An 18,729-nucleotide genomic window follows, 5' to 3' on the forward strand; every position below is an offset into this window, starting at 1 on the left:
AGCCAGCGCCAGCTCAAGTATAGTTGTGAGGTTTTTACATCTGAGAGTACTACCCACTTACAAGTTTTTCTCCTCCTGAATGTCTTTACATAACAGTATTAATGGAGCACTTCCTAAAAAACAAATTGTGCTCTGAGCTCCTTGGAACATCTTATGAAGTAGATCTTATTATTATTTTCATATTACAAACAAACAATAACACGAGAAGTATTTTAACTTGCCTATTGTACATATCTAGTTGGTGACAAAAGACATTTGATTACTAGGTTGTGAAGTAAAGTGAAAGTCACTCAGTCGTGTCCAACTCTTTGTGACTCCATTGACTATACAGTCCATGGAATTCTCCAGGCCAGAACACTGGGGTGGGTACCCTTTCCCTTCTCCAGGGGATCTTCCTAATTCAGGGATCAAACCCAGGTCTCCCACATTGCAGGCACATTCTTTACCAGCTGAGCCACAAGGGAAGCCCACTGATTTGTGAGCTTCTTGTTAAATCTTCTACTTTGTATATATAGTAAAATTTCCTTAATTTTACTAAATGCAAATAACCCCAAATCCCAGGAACATGTATCACAATGAGACTGAATTTTATTTGCTGACAAAAAAGAGAATCACTTTTTTGTTTTTCATTATGGAAACTCAGTATATTTTCATTCTTAAATTTATATATATTATATATATATAATATAATATTTTATTTTAAATCTTATAATATTGTTTAAAATTTTAAGTGTTTATTATTTTTTCTCTTTAGATAGTAGGATATGATTTATTGTGTGTTCTTTCTTTACTTATTTGATAGCTGTAGCAGAAAGAAAGAAAAAATCCTCTGCAATTCTACTGGAGATTAACATTTTGAAATATCAAAGTTGAGCCTACATTTCTCTTGGTGTCTCTGTTAAACTGATAATTATATGTTGACCCTTTTCACACATTTATTTACCTTTCACCTATAATTATTTTCCATTTTTATTACAATGTCATATTTTTATTTCAGTTACTTTACTTTTAAACTGTGTATCACTTTGTCCAAAAATTATTGACATTTGTGTTCAGTCTGTTTAAACATTAATTATCTTAAGTCAATGTTTAACTGATTTCACGCTGATTATAACTTTTCTTATCATGACTAAAATATTAATATCTTCACTTTGATGTTGCTTTCAAACAACAGCTTCATATTTCAAATAAGACTATGTCTATGAAGTTTTTTTCCCCCTTGTAAGTTTGTAAAAATTATACTGTTGAGCCATGTGTATTTGAGAATTTTCTTTTCTTTTTTTTCCTTCAAAATAACAGAGTTATAGAGTTGTGGGTGGTAATATTTCCTCTCAAAACTCTTCTGATATCAATGTCTTTTGAAATGAAAAGAAAGAACTTGAGATCAGGCCGGCATTATTCCTTTGTATGTAAACTTTATTTTTCCTGCCTGAATGTATCTTAATCCATGTATTTAAGTTTCACCAGGTTTTCTAGGTATTCTCGCAGCTTACCTAAGAAAGCTATGGATTCAATTTATTTTTCAGCTGAGGTAAGTTGTCCTGTTGGCTTCACAGGTGGGTCACAGGTAAAGAATACATCTGCCAATGCAGAAGACACTGATTTGATCCTGGGTCAGCAAGACCCCAGGAGAAGGAAATGGCAACCCAGTCCAGTATTCTTGTCTGGAAAATCCCATGGACAGAGAAGTCTATTGGGCTACAGAATATGGGGTTACAAAGGGTCAAATGACATGACTTAGTGACTAAACAATACCAAAAAGGTGTCCTATCCCAACTCAATTATTACCTCAAGCCTATGGTCATACATGAAGACTTTACACATGGACATCACCAGAAGTCAACACCAAAATCAGATTGATAATATTCTTTGCAGCCAAAGATGGAGAATATCTAAGTCAGCAAACGTAAGACCGGGAGTAGACTGTGGCTCAGATAATGAGATCCTTACTGCCAAATTCAGACTTAAATTGAAGAAAGTCGGGAAAACCACTAAACCATTAAAGTATGACATAAGTCAACTCCCTGATGACTAAACAGTGGAAGTGAGAAATAGATTTAAGGGCCTAGATCTGATAGACAGAGTACCTGATGAACTATGGATGGAAGTTCATGACATCATACAGGAGACAGGAATCAAGACCATCCCCAAGAAAAAGAAATGCAAAAAAAAAAAAAAAAAAAAAGGGCTGTTTGAGGAGGCCTTACCAATAGCTGTGAAAAGAAGAGAAGTGAAAAGCAAAGGAGAAAAGGAAAGATATACCCATTTGGAGCAGAGTTCCAAAGAGTAGCAAGGAGAGATAAAAAAAGCCTTCCTCATCAATCAATGCAAAGAAATAGAGGAAAACAACAGAATGGGAAAGACTAGAGATCACTTCAAGAAAATTAGAAATACCAAGGGAACATTTCATGCAAAGATGGGCTTGATAAAGGACAGAAATGATATGGACCTAACAGAAGCAGAAGATATTAAGAAGGGATGTCAAGAATACAAAGAAGAACTGTACAAAAAAGATCTTCATGACCCAGATAATCACGATGGTGTGATGACTCACCTAGAGACAGACATCCTGGAATGTGAAGTCAAGTGGGCCTTAGGAAGCATCACTATGAAGAAAGCTAGTGGAGGTGATGGAATTCCAGTTGGGCTATTTCAAACCCTGAAAGATGATGCTGTGAAAGTGCTGCACTCAATAAGCCAGCAAATTTGGAAAACTCAGCAGTGGCCACAGGACTGGAAAAGGTCAGTTTTCATTCCAATCCCAAAGAAAGGCAATGGAAAGAATGCTCAAACTACTGCACAATTGCACTCATCTCACACGCTAGTAAAGTAATACTCAAAATTCTCCAAGCCAGGCTTCAGCAGTACGTGAACTGTGAACTTCCAGATGTTCAAGCTGGATTTAGAAAAGTCAGAGGAACCAGAGATCAAATTGCCAACATCCGCTGGATCATGGAAAAAGCAAGAGAGTTCCAAAAAAGCACCTATTTCTGCTTTATTGACTATGCCAAAGCCTTTGACTGTGTGATTCACAATGAACTGTGGAAAATTCTGAAAGAGATGGGAATTCCACACCACCTGACCTGCCTCTTGAGAAACCTGTATGCAGGTCAGGAAACAACAGTTATACTGGTGTGGAACAACAGACTGGTTCCAAATAGGAAAAGGAGTATATCAAGGCTGTTTATTGTCACCCTGCTTATTTAACATATATGCAGAGTACATCATGAGAAATGCTGGGCTGGAGGAAGCGCAAGCTGGAATCCAGATTGCAGGGAAAATATCAACAACATCAGATATGCAGATGACACCACCCTTATGGCAGAAAGTGAAGAGGAACTAAAAAGCCTCTTGATGAAAGTGAAAGAGGAGAGTGAAAAAGTTGGCTTAAAGCTCAACATTCAGAAAACTAAAATCATGGCATCTGGTCCCATCACTTCAGGGCAAATAGGGAAACAGTGGAAACAGTGGCTGACTATTTTTCTGGGCTCCAAAATCACTGCAGATGGTGACTGCAGCCATGAAATTAAAAGACGCTTACTCCTTGGAAGGAAAGTTATAACCCACATAGACAGCATATTAAAAAGCAGAGACATTACTTTGCCAATAAAGGTCCGTCTAGTCGAGGCTATGGTTTTTCTAGTGGTCATGTATGGATGTGAGAGTTGGACTGTGAAGAAAGCTGAGTGCCGAAAAATTGATGCTTTTGAACTGTGGTGTTGGAGAAGACTCTTGCGAGTCCCTCGGAGAGCAAGGAGGTCAAACCCATCCTAAAGAAGATCAGTCCTGGGTGTTCATTGGAGGGACTGATGTTGAAGCTGAAAGTCCAATACTTTGGCCACCTGATGCAGAGAGCTGACTCATTTGAAAAGACCCTGATGCTGGGAAAGATTGATGGCAGGAGAAGAAGTGGATGACAGAAGATGAGAGGTTGGATGGCATCACTGACTCAGTGGACATGGGTTTGGGTGGACTTGGGAGTTGGTGATGGATAGGGAGGCCTGGCATGCTGTGGTTCATGGGGTCACAATGAGTTGGACATGACTCAGGGAATGAACTGAACTGATGATCATACATATACACACATATTAAAAACGTGTATATACATACATACATAATTATATATATATTATTTCTATCCCATTGTCATATTATGTTATATATATATAGACACACACACAAACACACACAAATTTTAAGTATATTACTTATACATTACAAATTAATATGTGTACTTTTTACAAAATGTTCATCTTTTCCTTTTCTTAACATCTTGACCTCTTCTGACTGTTGGGAAAACTACTCAAGATTGTATCCTACAGTACTGATTGCATATTTCACATGTTTTACTTTATTTCTCTATCTCATACATTTGTTACAACTCTGTTTTTGTCATTTCTACTTGGTTTTACAATATAAGATTTATTGAAATTTGTTTTAAAAAGTGTAAGTGCTTCCTAAAACTATTTATCCCTTCATGGATTATAGCCTTGTTATGATGAAGGGGTTTCATAACTCCATGAAGATATAAGCCATGCTGTGAAGGAACATGCAAGATAGATGGGTCATAGTGAAGAGTTTTGACAAAACCTGGTCCACTGGAGGAAGAAATTATAACCCACTGTAGTATTTTTGCCAGGAGAACCCCATGTGAAAATGCAAAAATATATGACACCAAGGGTGAATTCCCAAGGTCAGAAGGTGTCCAATATCCTACCTGAGTGGAACCTGAAAAGTGACAGAATGATATGAGTTCATTTCCAAGGAAAATAATTCAACATCACAATAATTCATCTCTATGACCCAACCACTGATGCCAAAGAAGCTGAAGTTGACTGGCTCTGTGAAAATCAACAACAACTTCTAGAACTAACATCAACATAAAAAATGTCATTTTAATCATCAGTCAGTTCAGTTCAGTTGCTGAGTCGTATCTGACTCCTTGTGACCTCATGGACTGCAGTATGCCAGGCTTTCTTGTCCATCATCAGCTCCCAGAACATATTCAGACTCATGTCCACCAAGTCAGTGATGTCATGTAACTGTCTCATCCTCTGTTGTCCCCTTCTCTTCCTACCTTCAGTCTTTTTCAGTATAAGGGTCTTTACCAATGAGTCGGTTCTTCACATCAGGTTGCCTAAGTATTGGAGCTTCAGCTTCAGCATCAGTCCTTCCAAAAAATATTCAGGACTGATTTCCTTTAGGATTGACTGCTTTCATCTCCTTGCTGTCCAAGGGACTCTCAAGAGTCTTCTCCAACACCACAGTTCAAAAGCATCCATTCTTGACAGCTCAGCTTCTTTATGGTCCAACTCTCACATACACAATTATTATAGGGAAAATCATAGTTTTGACTAGACAGAACTTTGTTGGCAAAGTACTGTCTCTGCTTTTTTATATGCTGTATAGGTTGGTCATAGCTTTTCTCCCAAGGAGCAATCTTTTAATTTAATGGCTGCAGTCACCATCTGCAGTGATTTTGGAGACCAAGAAAATAAAGTCTCTCACTGTTTCCATTGTTTCCCCATCTATTTGCCATTCGTGATGGTACTGGATACCATGATCCTCATCTTTTGAATGTCGCGTTTTAAGCCAGCTCTTTCACTTTCCTCTTTCACTTTCTTCAAGAGGCTCCTCAGTTCCTCTTTGCTTTCTGCAATAAGGGTGGTGTCATTTGCATATATGAGGTTACTGATATTTCTCCTGGCAATCTTGCTTCAAGCTTATGCTTCATCGAGCCCTGCATTTCACATGATGTACTCTGCATATAAGCTAAATAAGCTGGGTGACAATATACAGCCTTGATATACTCCTTTCCCAATTTGGAACCAGTCTATTGTTTCATGTGCAGTTCTAACTGCTGCTTCTTGACCTGCATACAGATTTCTCAGGAGGTAGGTAAGGTGGTCTGGTATTCCCATCTCTTTCAGAATTTTCCATTTTTTTCTGTTCCACGCAGTGAAAGGCCTTGGTGTAGCCAATAAAGCAGTACATGTTTTTCTGGAACTCTCTTGCTTTTTCTATGATCCAACAGATTTTGGCAATTTGATCTCTGGTTCCTCTGCCTTTTCTAAATCCAGCTTGAATATCTGGAAGTTCTTGGTTCATGTATTGTTGAAGCCTGGCTTGGAGAATTTTGAGCATTACTTTGCTAGCATCTGAGATGAGTGCAAATGTGCAGTAGTTTCAACATTCTTTGGCATTGCTTTCTTTTTTTTTTTTTTTGGTTTTTTCTCCGATTTTATTTTATTTTTAAACTTTACATAATTGTATTAGTTTTGCCAAATATCAAAATGAATCCGCCACAGGTATACATGTGTTAGGATTGGAATGTAAACTGATCTTTTCAGTCCTGTGGCCACTGCTGAGTTTTCCAAATTTTCTGGCATAATGAGTGCAGCACTTTCATAGCATCATCTTTTAGGGATTTGTAATAGCTCAACTAGAATTCTATCACCTCTACTAGCTTTGTTCGTAGTGATGCTTCCTAAGGCCCACTTGACTTCGCATTCCAGGATGTATGACTCTAGGTGAGTGATCACACCATTATGGCTACCTAGATTAAGATTTTTCCTGTATAGTTCTATGTATTCTTGCTACCTCTTCTTAATATCTTCTGCTTTTGTTAGGTCCATTATTATCTGTCTTTTATTATACAAAGGGAACATCTTTGCATGATGTTCCCTTTGTATATTTAATTTTCTTGAACCTATCTCTAGTCTTTCCATTACATGTTTTTCCACTATTACTTTGCATGGATTACTGAGGAAGGCTTTCTTATCTCTTCTTGCTATTCTTTGGATCTCTGCATTCAGATGGGTGTATTAGAATTCAATAGTAAGAAGTCAAGTAATCCCTGGAATAACAGGCAACTTGGCCTTGGAATACAAAATGAAGCAGGGCCAAGGCTAACAGAGTTTTCTCAAGAGAAATCATTGGTCATAGCACATATCCTTTTCCATCAATCCCAGTTATGACTTTACAAATGGACATCACCATATGGTCAATTGTCAAGACTGATAATGTTCTTAGCAGCCAAAGACAGAGAAGCTCTATACAGTCAGCAAAAACAAGACCTGAAGCTGACTGTGGCTCAGATTAAGAGACTGTTATTTCAAAATTCATGCTTAAATTGAAGAAAGTATGGAAAAGCTCTAGACCATGTAGGTATGACCTAAATCAAATATGATTACACAGTGGAAGTGATTAATAGATTCAAGGGATTAGATCTGTCAGACAGAATGCATGATGAACTATGGCTGGAGGTTCATAACATGGTACAAGAAACAAAGATTTAAACCATCCTGAAGAAAAAGAAATACAAGAGGGCAAGGTAGTTGTCTGAGGAATCTTTACAAATAGCTGGAGAAAGAAGAAAGGCAAAATGCAAGGGAGAAAGGGATTAAAGATGTTCCCAACAGAATGCAGAAGTTTAGAAAATATCAAGGAGAGATAGAAGGCCTTCTTTAAGTGAACAATGTAAAGAAACAGAGGAAAACAATAGGATTGGAAAAACTAGAGATCTATTCAAGGATATTGGAGAGATTAAGGAAATATTTCATATAAGGATGGGCACCATAAAGGACAGAAACAGTAAGGACCTAACAGAAGCAGAAGATATTAAGAAGAGGTGACAAAAATACACAGAAGAACTATACAAAAAAGGTCTAATGACCCAGATAACCATGATGGTGTGGTCACTTATGTGTAGCTGGAGTGTGAAGTCAAGTGGACCTTAGAAAGCACTACTACTAGGACTTCCCTGGTGGCTCAGACAGTAAAGCGTCTGTCTACAATGTGGGAGACCCAGGTTCAATCCCTGGGTTGGGAAGATCACCTGGAGAAGGAAATGGCAATCCACTCCAGTACTATTGCCTGGAAAATCCCATGGACAGAGGAGCCTGGTAGGCTACAGCCCATGGGGTCGCAAAGAGTCGGACATGACTGAGCGACTTCACTTTCACTTTCACTATGAACAAAGCTAGCAAAGGTGAAGGAATACAAGCTGAGCTTTATAAAATCTGAAAATATGATGCTATTAATGCGCTTCATTCAAAAAGCCAGCAAATCTGGAAAACTCAGCAGTGACCACAGGACTGGAAAATTTCAGTTTTCATTCCAATCCCAAAGAAGGCCAATGTCAAATAATGTTCATACTACCATACAATTTCGCTCATTTTCCATGCTATTAAGGTTATACACAAAATCCTTCAGGCTAGGCTTTAGTAGTACATGAACTGAGAACTTCCAAATGTACAAGCCAGGTTTAGAAAAGACAGAAGAACCAGAGATCAAATTGCCAACATTCATGGGATCATGAAGAAAGCACCAGAATTCCAGAAAAACATCTACTTCTGTTTCATTAACTATGCTTTTTGACTGTGCGGATCACAACAAACTGTGTAAAATTCTTAAAGAGATGGGAGTACCAGATCCCCTTACTTGTCTCCTAAGAAACCTGGGTGTGGTTCAAGAAGCAACAGTTAGAACCAAACATGGAACAATTGGTTCAAAATTGGGAGAGGAGTATGTCAGTGTTGTATATCATCAATCTGCTTATTTAACTTATATGCAGCATATATCACACGAAATGCCAGCTGAATATATTACAAGCTGAATTCAAGACTGCTGGGAGAAATATCAACAAGCTCAGTTATGCAGTTGATATCACTCTAATGGCATAAAGTAAAGAGGAGTTAAAGAGCCTCTTGATGAGAGTGAACGTGTAGACTGAAAGAGCTGGCTTGAAACTAAACATTCAAAAAACTAAGATTATGGCATCCAGACCCATTACTTCATGGAAAATAGAAGGGGAAAAATTGGAAGAAGTGACAGATTTTATTTTCTGAGCTCCAAACTTACTGGGGACAGGGACTGCAGTCATGAAATTAAAAGATGCCTGCTCCTTGGAATGAAAACTATGACACAGTTTATAAAAAGCAAAAAACATCACTTTTCTGACAATGGTCCTTATGGTCAAAACCATGGTTTTTCCAGTAGTCATGTGTGGGTGTGAGATGTGGGCCATAAAAGAAGGCTGAGCACCAAAGTATTGATGCTTTCAAATTGTGTTGCTGGAGAAAATTCTTGAGAGTCCGTCATAAGAGTCCCTTACAAGGAGATCAAAAAGAAAAAAAAATCCTAAAGGCAATCAACCCTGAATATTCATTGAAAAGACTGATGCTTAATCTGAAACTCCAATACTTTGTCCCTTTGATATGAAAAACCAACTCATATTAAAAGACTCTGATGCTGGGAAATGCTGAAGAGAAAATTAAAAGGGGGCAAGCAGAGGATTCGTTGGTTAGATAGCATCACTGATGCAATGGCCATGAATCTGAGCAAATTCTAGGAGACAGTGGAGGACAGAGTAGCACAGCTTGCCACAGTCCATGGGTCACAAAGAGTCAGACTAAATGAGAACACCACAAAGCAAAAATCACAAAGTTGAAAAATATAATAATTTAATAAAAAATTTAATTTAATAAAATTTAATTTAATTTAATAATTTAATAAAAATTTAATAAAAAAACAAACAAACCCATGCAACAGAGGTATTCAGTAGACATAACTTTGGCAGAAGAAAAAAATCAGCAAATTGAAAACAAGGTAGTGAAACCCATCCATTAAGAATGACTAAAACAATAAAAAAGAGTGAAAACAGAAAACAGCTTAACAGATTTATAAGACAGAATTGAAAAATGAAAATTGCACTATTGCATTCCTAGAAGAAGGACAAATAAAAAGAAAGGTATGAAAAGTTTGTTTTAATAAATAATGGCTGAGCATTGCATAAATAATGTTAGCATTCCAATCCTAACATTGGAAAAACAAACAAAAAACAGCTATGTAGATCTGGAAGTTCAGAGAATTCAAAGTAAGAACTCAGTGCTGCTGCTGCTGCTAAGTCACAGTGAGACCCCAGCAAATTAAGAGAGAAAAGTTACACAAAAAGGAACATCTATTACTATCAGTAGGGCTTCCAAGGTGGGGCTAGGTAAAGAACCCACCTGCCAGTGCAGTAGACTTAGGAGACACCGGTTCAATCCTTGGATTGGAAAGATCCCCTGGAGGAGGAAATAGCAACTCACTCCAGTATTCTTGCCTGGGAAATCCCACAGATAGGAGCCTGACGGGCTACAGTCCATAGCATTGTACAGAGTCAGACATGACTGAAGCAACTTAGTATGCATATAGCTATTGACAGATTTTCAAGCAGAAATTTTGAAGGCCTGAAAGAAATGACATAACATATTTAAAAATCTGAAAGTAAAAAAAAAAAAAGAAAGAAAGAAAGAAAAAGTCCTGACATCTAAGAATACTGGACTCAGCAAAATTATCATTCAGAATTGAAGGAGAGATAGAGTTTTCCATTCAAGAAAAAGCTGAATGAGTTCATCACCACTAGACTTGCCTTACAAAATAGGTTAACTGGATTTCCTCAAGCTGCAACAAAAGGATTCTAATTAGTAACAGAAAAATATGTGAGAGAAATATGTGAAAGTATCAATATCACTGGTAAAGGCAAATATACAGATAAGTATAGAATACTCTAATGTAATGATGGTGGATAAAATTGTCACATTTCTAAAAATATGAAGGTTAAGAAAAAAGTTACAAATAATTTAAAAAATAATATCCCTAAAAATTTTGTTAGTAGATAGACAAGGTAAAATGTGACATCATAAACAAAAAAAAATGTGAGAAAAAAAATATAGGGATTCATTAGGCATTTGAAGTTATCAACTGAAAATAAACTATCATAAATACATTTTGTGTAAACTTCATGATAATCAAACAGTGAAAATATAGAGCAAATACACACAAAAATATCCCCAGAAAGAAGTTCAAGCACACCACTACAGGAAAGTATCAAATCACAAAGGAAGAGAGAAAAAGAGAAATAAAAATCATAATTAAAAAACATCCATAAAATAATGAACAAAATGGCATCAATAAAACCATACCTATAAATACAAAACATGAGAGGAAATTAAATAGAAAGAAAAAAAAAAGAATGATTAATGAAACAGATATGTTTATATAACATTAACAAAATTAACAAAAAACATTACCTAGGCTTACTAAGAAAAAAAGAAAGCATATTCAAACAAAACTAGAAAGGAAAGAGGAGTCATCAGAACTGATAGCACATAAATAAAAGGACCATAAAATGCAAATATAAACAACTATATGCCAACAAATTGGACAAATGGGAAGAACCAGGCAAACTCATAGAAACATACAATCTATCAAGTATGAATCAGAAAGAAATATAAATTCTGAACAGATTAGTTACTACTAAGGAAACTGAATCAGTAATAAAATAACTCCAACAAAGAGGAGACCAGGACTAGATAACATTGCTTATAAATTCTATCAAACATCTGAAAAACAGCTTGAGGAATCAGGTTCCCTGACTTCAGACTATACTACAAAGCTACAAGTAACCAAAATAGTTTGGTAGTGGTACAAAAACAGAAATATGCATCAACAGTACATGATAGAAGTCCAGAGATAAATTCATGCACCTATGATCAACTGTTTTCTAACAAAGCAGGCATGAATATATATGAACAGAATATAAATGGCAAGAATATAAAAATGACTTTTCAATAAGTGGTGCTGTGAAAATTGGACAGCTGCATGTAAAAGGATGAAATTACAACATCCTCTAACATATTACACAAAATAAACTCAAAATGGATTCAAGTTAAATATATGTCTGAATACTCTAAAACTCTTAGAGAAAAACATAGACAGAATACTCTGTGATATAAACTGCAGCAAGATATTGTCGGATCCATTTCTTAGAGTAATGAAAAAAAATATAAACACAGGACCAAATTAAGCTTAAAAATGTTTGCACAGCAAAGGAAACTGTAAACAAAATAAAAAGACAACCTACAGAATGGGAGCAAGTATTTGCAAACAAAGTGACTGAGAAGGGACTAATCTCCAAAAATGTACAAAATGCTCATTCAGCTCAATATCAAGAGAACAAACAACCCAATTAAAAAATAGGCAGAAGATCTAAACAGACATTTCTCCAAATAAGACATACAGATGGTCAAAAAAAAAAAAAGACGTTTACCATCACTAATTATTACAGAAGTACACATCAAAAGTACAAGGTATCACCTAACACCAGTCAAAATGGCCATCATCAAAAAATATACAAGCAATAAATATTGAAGAGGGTATGGAGAAAAGGGAACCCTCATACACGGATGGTGGGGATACAAACTGATGCAACCATTATGCATAACAGTATGAAGGTTCCTGAAAAAATTAAATATAGACATAACGTGCTGCTGCTGCTGCTAAATAGCTTCAGTCACATCTGACTCTATGTGACCCCTTAGACTGAAGCCTACCAGGCTTCCCCTGGTGGAATTCTCCTCCAGTGATTCTCCAGGCAAGAACACTGGAGTGGGTTGCCATTTCCTTCTCCAATGCATGAAAGTAAAAAGTGAAAGTGAAGTCACTCAGTCATGTCCGACTCTTAGCAACCTAACGTATGACCCACAAATTCCACTCCTGGGCATATATCTGGAGAAAATCAATTCAGTAAAATACAAATAGCCAAGATGTTCACAGAAGCACTATGTGCAATAGCAAAGATAGGAAAGCAAATTAAATGTCCACCAACATAGAGATGGAAAAATAAAATGTGGTACATAAATACGATGGAATATTACTTTGCAAGAAAAAATGAAATAATGCCATTTGCAGCAACTTGGATGGACCTAGAGACTGTCAAAGTGAGTAATGTAAGCCAGAGAAAGAAAAAATATCATATGACACCTTTTTTGAAAAGTCTATAAAAATGGGACAAATAAACTTATTAACAAAATAAAAATAGTCATGGAAGTAGAAGACAAACATGGTTACCAAAGGGGAAGAGGGATAAGGGATGAACTGGGATTGACACTGCTGTATAGAAAATAAATAAATAATAATAGTTAGTTATAATATAATACTATATAATATATATAACATACTATATATTATAATATAACTAATAATATATCACACAGGGAACTATGCTTAATACTATGTAATGGCCTATATGAAAAAAGAATCTAAAAAAAGAGTATTATATATATATATATATAAAAAACTGATTCAATTTACAGTACACCTGAACCTCAAAAAAACTTGTAAATCATCTATATTTCAATAAAAATTTTAAAAATAAATGGCTGAGTAAAAATTTTACAAAAATTAATATGAGATCATCTCAAACTCCTCCAAAAAACAATAAATAAAAAGGAAGGAACATTAAACTCACTTTACAAGACTACATTATCCTGAGACCAAAACCTGATAAGAAAAAATATAGTAAAAAGAAAAGTACAAGCCAATATCCCTGATGATATTCAACATTAAATCTCAACATTCAAAAAACTAAGATCATAGTATCCGGTCCCATCACGTCATGGCAAATGAATGGGTAAAAAATGGAAACAGTGACAGATTTTATTTTCTTGTGCTCTAAAATCACTGCAGATGGTAACTGCAGCCATGAAATTAAAAGATGCTTGCTCCTTGGAAGAAAAGCTATGATAAACCTATACAGTGTATTAAAAAGCAGAGATATTACTTTCTCTACAAAGGTCTACATAGTCAAAGCTATGGTTTTTCCAGTAGTCATCTATGGATGTGAGAGTTGGACCATAAAGAAGGTATCTGTACCATGTACCTTGATGCTTGGAAAGACTGAATGCAGGCAGAGAAGGGGAGAACAGAGGATGTGATGGTTGGATGGCATCACTGATTCAATGGACATGAATTTGAGCAAACTCCGGGAGATGGTGAAGGACAGGGAAGCCTGGTGTGCTGCAGTCCATGGGGTCGCAAAGAGTCAGACATGACTTAGTGACTGAACAACAACAATCTCTGATGAACACAGATGCAAAAGTCTCACGTAAGTATGAACAAACTGAATTCAACTATAGATTAAAAGGATCATACAGCACATCAAGTGAGATTTGTTACAGGGATTCAGAGACGGTTTAACAGTACAAATCAATGAACTATACCACATTAACAAAATAAAGGATAAAAATCATATGATGGAGGAAAAGTTCTTGACAAAATTCATCATCTACTTGTGATAAAAAGTTTCAACAACCTGGTCAAAAAGAGAAATTACCTCAATATGATCAGGGTTATATATAACATATCCACAGCTAACTTTATATTCAACAGTGAAAAGCAGAAAGCTTTACCTCTAAGATCAATAACAAGACAAAAATGCCCACTCTTGCCAATTGTATTCAATATACCACTGGAAATCCTACTCAGGACAACTAAGTAAGGAAAGGAAATAAAGGCATTTGAATTGGAAAGGAACAAATAAAACTATTTCTATTTGGAGGTGACATTACACTACAAAGATAAGGCCTTAAAACTCCTCTCAAAACTGTTAGAACTAATAAATTAATACTGTAAAATTGCATAATACAAAATCAACATTAAAAAAATCTCATTTTTATACATTAATAATGAAATAGCAGAAAGAACAATTTAAGAAATGCATTTATAAATCCCATTTATAAATGCATCAAAAAGATAAAAATATCTTGGAAAAAATTTAACCAAGGATGTTAAAGATCTGTACACTAAAGATATATGACATTAAAATTGTCACATTTTCATGTCAATTGACATAAAAACTGAAAACACAAATAAATCAAAACATATTCTTTGTTCATAAACTGGCAAAAATAATATCATTAAAATCTCCATAATATCCAGAGCAAACTGCACTTTCAATACAATCCCTATCAAATTTCAATGAAATTGTATAAACAATTCTAAAATTTGTATAGAGCCACAAAAAAATCTCAAATAGTCAAAGTAATCTTGAGAAGGAAGAACAAAACTGAAAGCATCAAACTTTCTGATTTCAAACAATACTACGATGCTACAATAATCAAAACAGTATGCCATTGGCATAAACATAGACATATATCCCAATGAAACAGAATAGAGAGCCCAAAAATAAACCCATGCATGTATGGTCAGATAATTTATCTCAAATAACCCAGGAATATATGAGGGATGTCAGTCTCTTTAATAAATGGTGTATGGCAATTTGCACACCGACATGAAACCAATGAAATTAGACCACTATCTTACACCATGCACAAAAATCCACTCAAAATAAATTAAATACTTGAAAATAAGACCTAAAGCATAAAATGCCTAGAAACAATAAAACATTAAAAAAAAAGAACTCCATGGCATAGGCTTTTCAATGATAGATTTGATACCATAAGCAAAGGCAAAAATAAACAAGTGGGACTATTATCAAACTAAAGCACAGAAATCCATCAACAATTTGATAAGGAAACATAGACTAGGAAAAAACATTTGCAAATCATTTATCTTATATGGGACTAACATCCAAAACACATAAAAAGTGTACACAAATCAATAACAACAAAATCCAATTTAAATATAGGTAGAAAATCTGGATAAACATTTTCCAAAGAAGACATACAAATGAGAAACAGCATATACATGAAAAAGAGATTGATATTATTAATCAAAAGGGAAATGAAAATTAAAATCACAATGAGCTATCACCTCACACCTGTTATAATGGCTATTATCTAAAAGATAAGAGATGGCAAGTGTGAGTAAGAATGTGAAGAAAAGAAAACTCTTGTGCACTGTTAATGGAAATGTAAATTGGTACAGCCACTCAGTAAAAAAGTATGGAGTTTCCTAAAAAAATTAAAAATAGAGCTACCATGCAATTCAGGAAGCCCATTTCTGAGTATATATCTAAGGAAAAAAATCATAATCTTGAAGAGATACATGAACACCCACATCTTCACTACAGCATTAAATTTACAATAGCCAAGATAGGCAAACAACCTATGTATCAGTCAATAGATAGCTGGATTAAAAATATGATATATCTGTATCTATAACTATACATATATAATTGAATTGTATTAATTTATAAAAATAAGGAAATCTTGCCATTTTTAATAATATAGATGAACCTCTAGGGCATTACGATACGTGAAGTAAGCAATACTTACTTAGAAAGAGATAAATACTGTATGATCACCCTTATATGGAGAATCTGAACTCGTAGAAAACGTACTTGTTATTGTCAGAGTTGGGAGTGGTGGGAGGAAAGAAATGGATGAAGGCAGTCAAAATGTACAAATTTCTAGCCATAAGATAAGTCTTGGAAATGTAATGTACAGCATGCGGACTATTGCTACCAATACTGTGTTGCATATTTGAAAGTGGATCTTAAGAATTTTCATCACCAAAAAAAAAAAAAAGTTCCTAATGACGTGATAAAATGTTAACTGAACTTATTGCACTTTATTTCACAATATATACACATACTAGATCATCATGTTGTACACCTTAAACTAATATAAATTTGTGTCGTTTATACCTTAGTAAGGCAGGAAATGGCAACCCACTCCAGTGTTCTTGCCTGGAGAATCCCAGGGACGGGGGAGCCTGGTGGGCTGCCATCTATGGGGTCACACAGAGTCAGACACGACTGAAGCGATTTAGCAGCAGCAGCAGCAGTAAAGCAGGAAAAAATATAAATCATATATTAGAGCTAGTGATTAACACACTTTAATTTTGTACTTTGTGTTTCCGGATCAGTATTTTTCCCTTAAACTCATTTGTCTTTTTAAATGTGTTTCAATGGTACACATCAAAGATCTGAATGAGATCTATAAAGTCTAAAGTAACAGATTATTCTTTAAAAAAAAAAAAAGTGCACTGAAATACATTAACTGCCTTTGAGGATACTGTTATACATAACATCTTGTTAGACTATATTTGATTGATACTGATAAACATTGTATTAAGGGAGAATTCTATTTCAAACCTTAAAGCTTAACGACTGAAATTTCTTTCCTCCTTGTCCTGATTAAAGACCAGAAAAATTATGCTGCTTGATTTTATTGAGGAAAATATTTCCTTCTGAACCAATGTAAAACATCCTATGATTTCTAGAAATGTATTCATGAAAGCAAAATGGATCAATTTGCCAAAAATTAAATGAAGCAACACACAATCTAACCATCCAGGAAGAATGATATTTTGCCTATCTAAATGCCTCCTGACATTTTCATTGGTTAAGGAATTACTGCTCACTTCATGACTTAGATTTTCTTAATGCTTCAGTAAAACAGCTGTTGAGTCTCTTTCCTGAAGTGACTATTTGAAAATCATAAATAAAGAAGTACTTGAAAGTACTCTGTATGTTCACTTGTAAATTATTTGGAAGTTTTAGATGAAAAAGGCATGCATTTTATGAACATTTTAGAGTTCCACATACTATATGAACTGTTTTTCAACACTACCATGTGAAATAAAAACAATGAAAATATGTCCTTTGTAAGAAAAATCAACTAATGCATAAATATGTTCTTTCAAAAAAAAATACACCTCCTTTCAGTAAAATTCAATCTCATCCATTCCTTTCCCTCAGAAATGAACACTGTTCTGGGTTTGATGTGATACTTACAGAAAATTTTCATGTATTACTTGAGCATACATTACATACCTATAGTTTATTTTTACTTAAATACAAGTTCAAGGCTATGGTTTTTCCAGTTGTTATGTATGGATGTGAGAGTTGGACTATAAAGAAAGCTGAGCGCAGAAGAATTGATGCTTTTGAACTGTGTGTTGAAGAAGACTCTTGAGAGTCCCTTGGACAGCAAGGAGATCCAACCAGTCCATCCTAAAGGAGATCAGTCCTAAGTGTTCATTGGAAGAACTGATGTTGAAGCTGAAACTTCAATACTTTGGCCACCTGATGTGAAGAGCTGACTCTTTGGAAAAGACCCTGATGCTGGGAAAGATTGAAGGAAGGAAGAAAAGGGGACGACAGAGGATGAGATGGTTGGATGGCATCACCGACACAATGGACATGGGTTTGGGTAGACTCTGGGAGTTGGTGATGGACAGGGAGGCCTGGCGTGCTACGGTTCATGGGGTCGCAAAGAGTTGGACACGACTGAACAGCTGAACTGAACTAAACTGAACGTGGTACATTTCATATCATAATTCACTTTTCTTCTATTAACTTTCTATTTAACTGTACACAATACAAATGAATTGTAGGTCTTTTTAATTATTCTTCTGTTGATAGAGATTTAGGACATTTACTTACTTATTACTGTTTAGGTCTAACACTTCTTGAAACCTTAAAATCTGTGTCCTTATCCAAACTGGTTTAAATAAATTTACTCATTTACTTTTAACAAGAATTCGCTGTATCAGTTCAACCAGGAAATCTGGCTCTTCTCCATTATATAGATATAGATACTGCTATTTCTAATCTTGAATCTCAACTCTCTAAAGATCTCCTGGAAAATCTTTAACCAAGCAATGATAAGTTGATTAGATTGACTATGGTAAGAGAGAATATCCAGTTGATAGAATTTTGGAATCTCCCAGAAAGGAGAATTTGGATTTTAAGTCCTGGTCAGAGTGATTTTTAAAGGAAGTCTTACACAGTAAGAAACTGAGTTGGAGTTAACAGAATTTACCACTATGTATTATATACCTTTTGATTGAGAGATGAGGGTCTGGAAGCTAGTTTTGATAAGAACTTTGTTATTATTGATAAATAATCTATTATAGTTTGTTCTTAATTTTATCTTCCCAGAAAAAGTACCCAAGTTGCCTATTTTCAGTATTATCCAGTAATGGAACAGGAAAAGT

At 35.2% G+C, this 18,729-nt stretch overlaps 1 long non-coding RNA gene across 2 annotated transcripts in view; it reads right to left on the reverse strand.

Annotated features, from left to right (window-relative positions):
- The window catches only part of LOC147378278 (uncharacterized), a 65,655-nt gene that overhangs the window by 35,967 nt on the left and 10,959 nt on the right, over positions 1 to 18,729 (reverse strand). Inside the window, exon 1 of one of the 2 annotated variants that reach the window (XR_015149772.1) lies at positions 16,433 to 16,541. The exons of the other annotated variant lie outside the window; for it this stretch is intronic. This is a non-coding gene — a long non-coding RNA (uncharacterized LOC147378278). Of the gene's footprint in view, positions 1 to 16,432; positions 16,542 to 18,729 lie in introns of those variants that run through there. 2 annotated transcript variants of the gene reach the window in all.

Source organism: Bos grunniens, chromosome 2 (genome assembly GCF_055505025.1).
Source record: "Bos grunniens cultivar Pamir isolate PY7600 chromosome 2, Bosgru_T2T1.0, whole genome shotgun sequence".
NCBI lineage: Eukaryota > Metazoa > Chordata > Mammalia > Artiodactyla > Bovidae > Bos > Bos grunniens.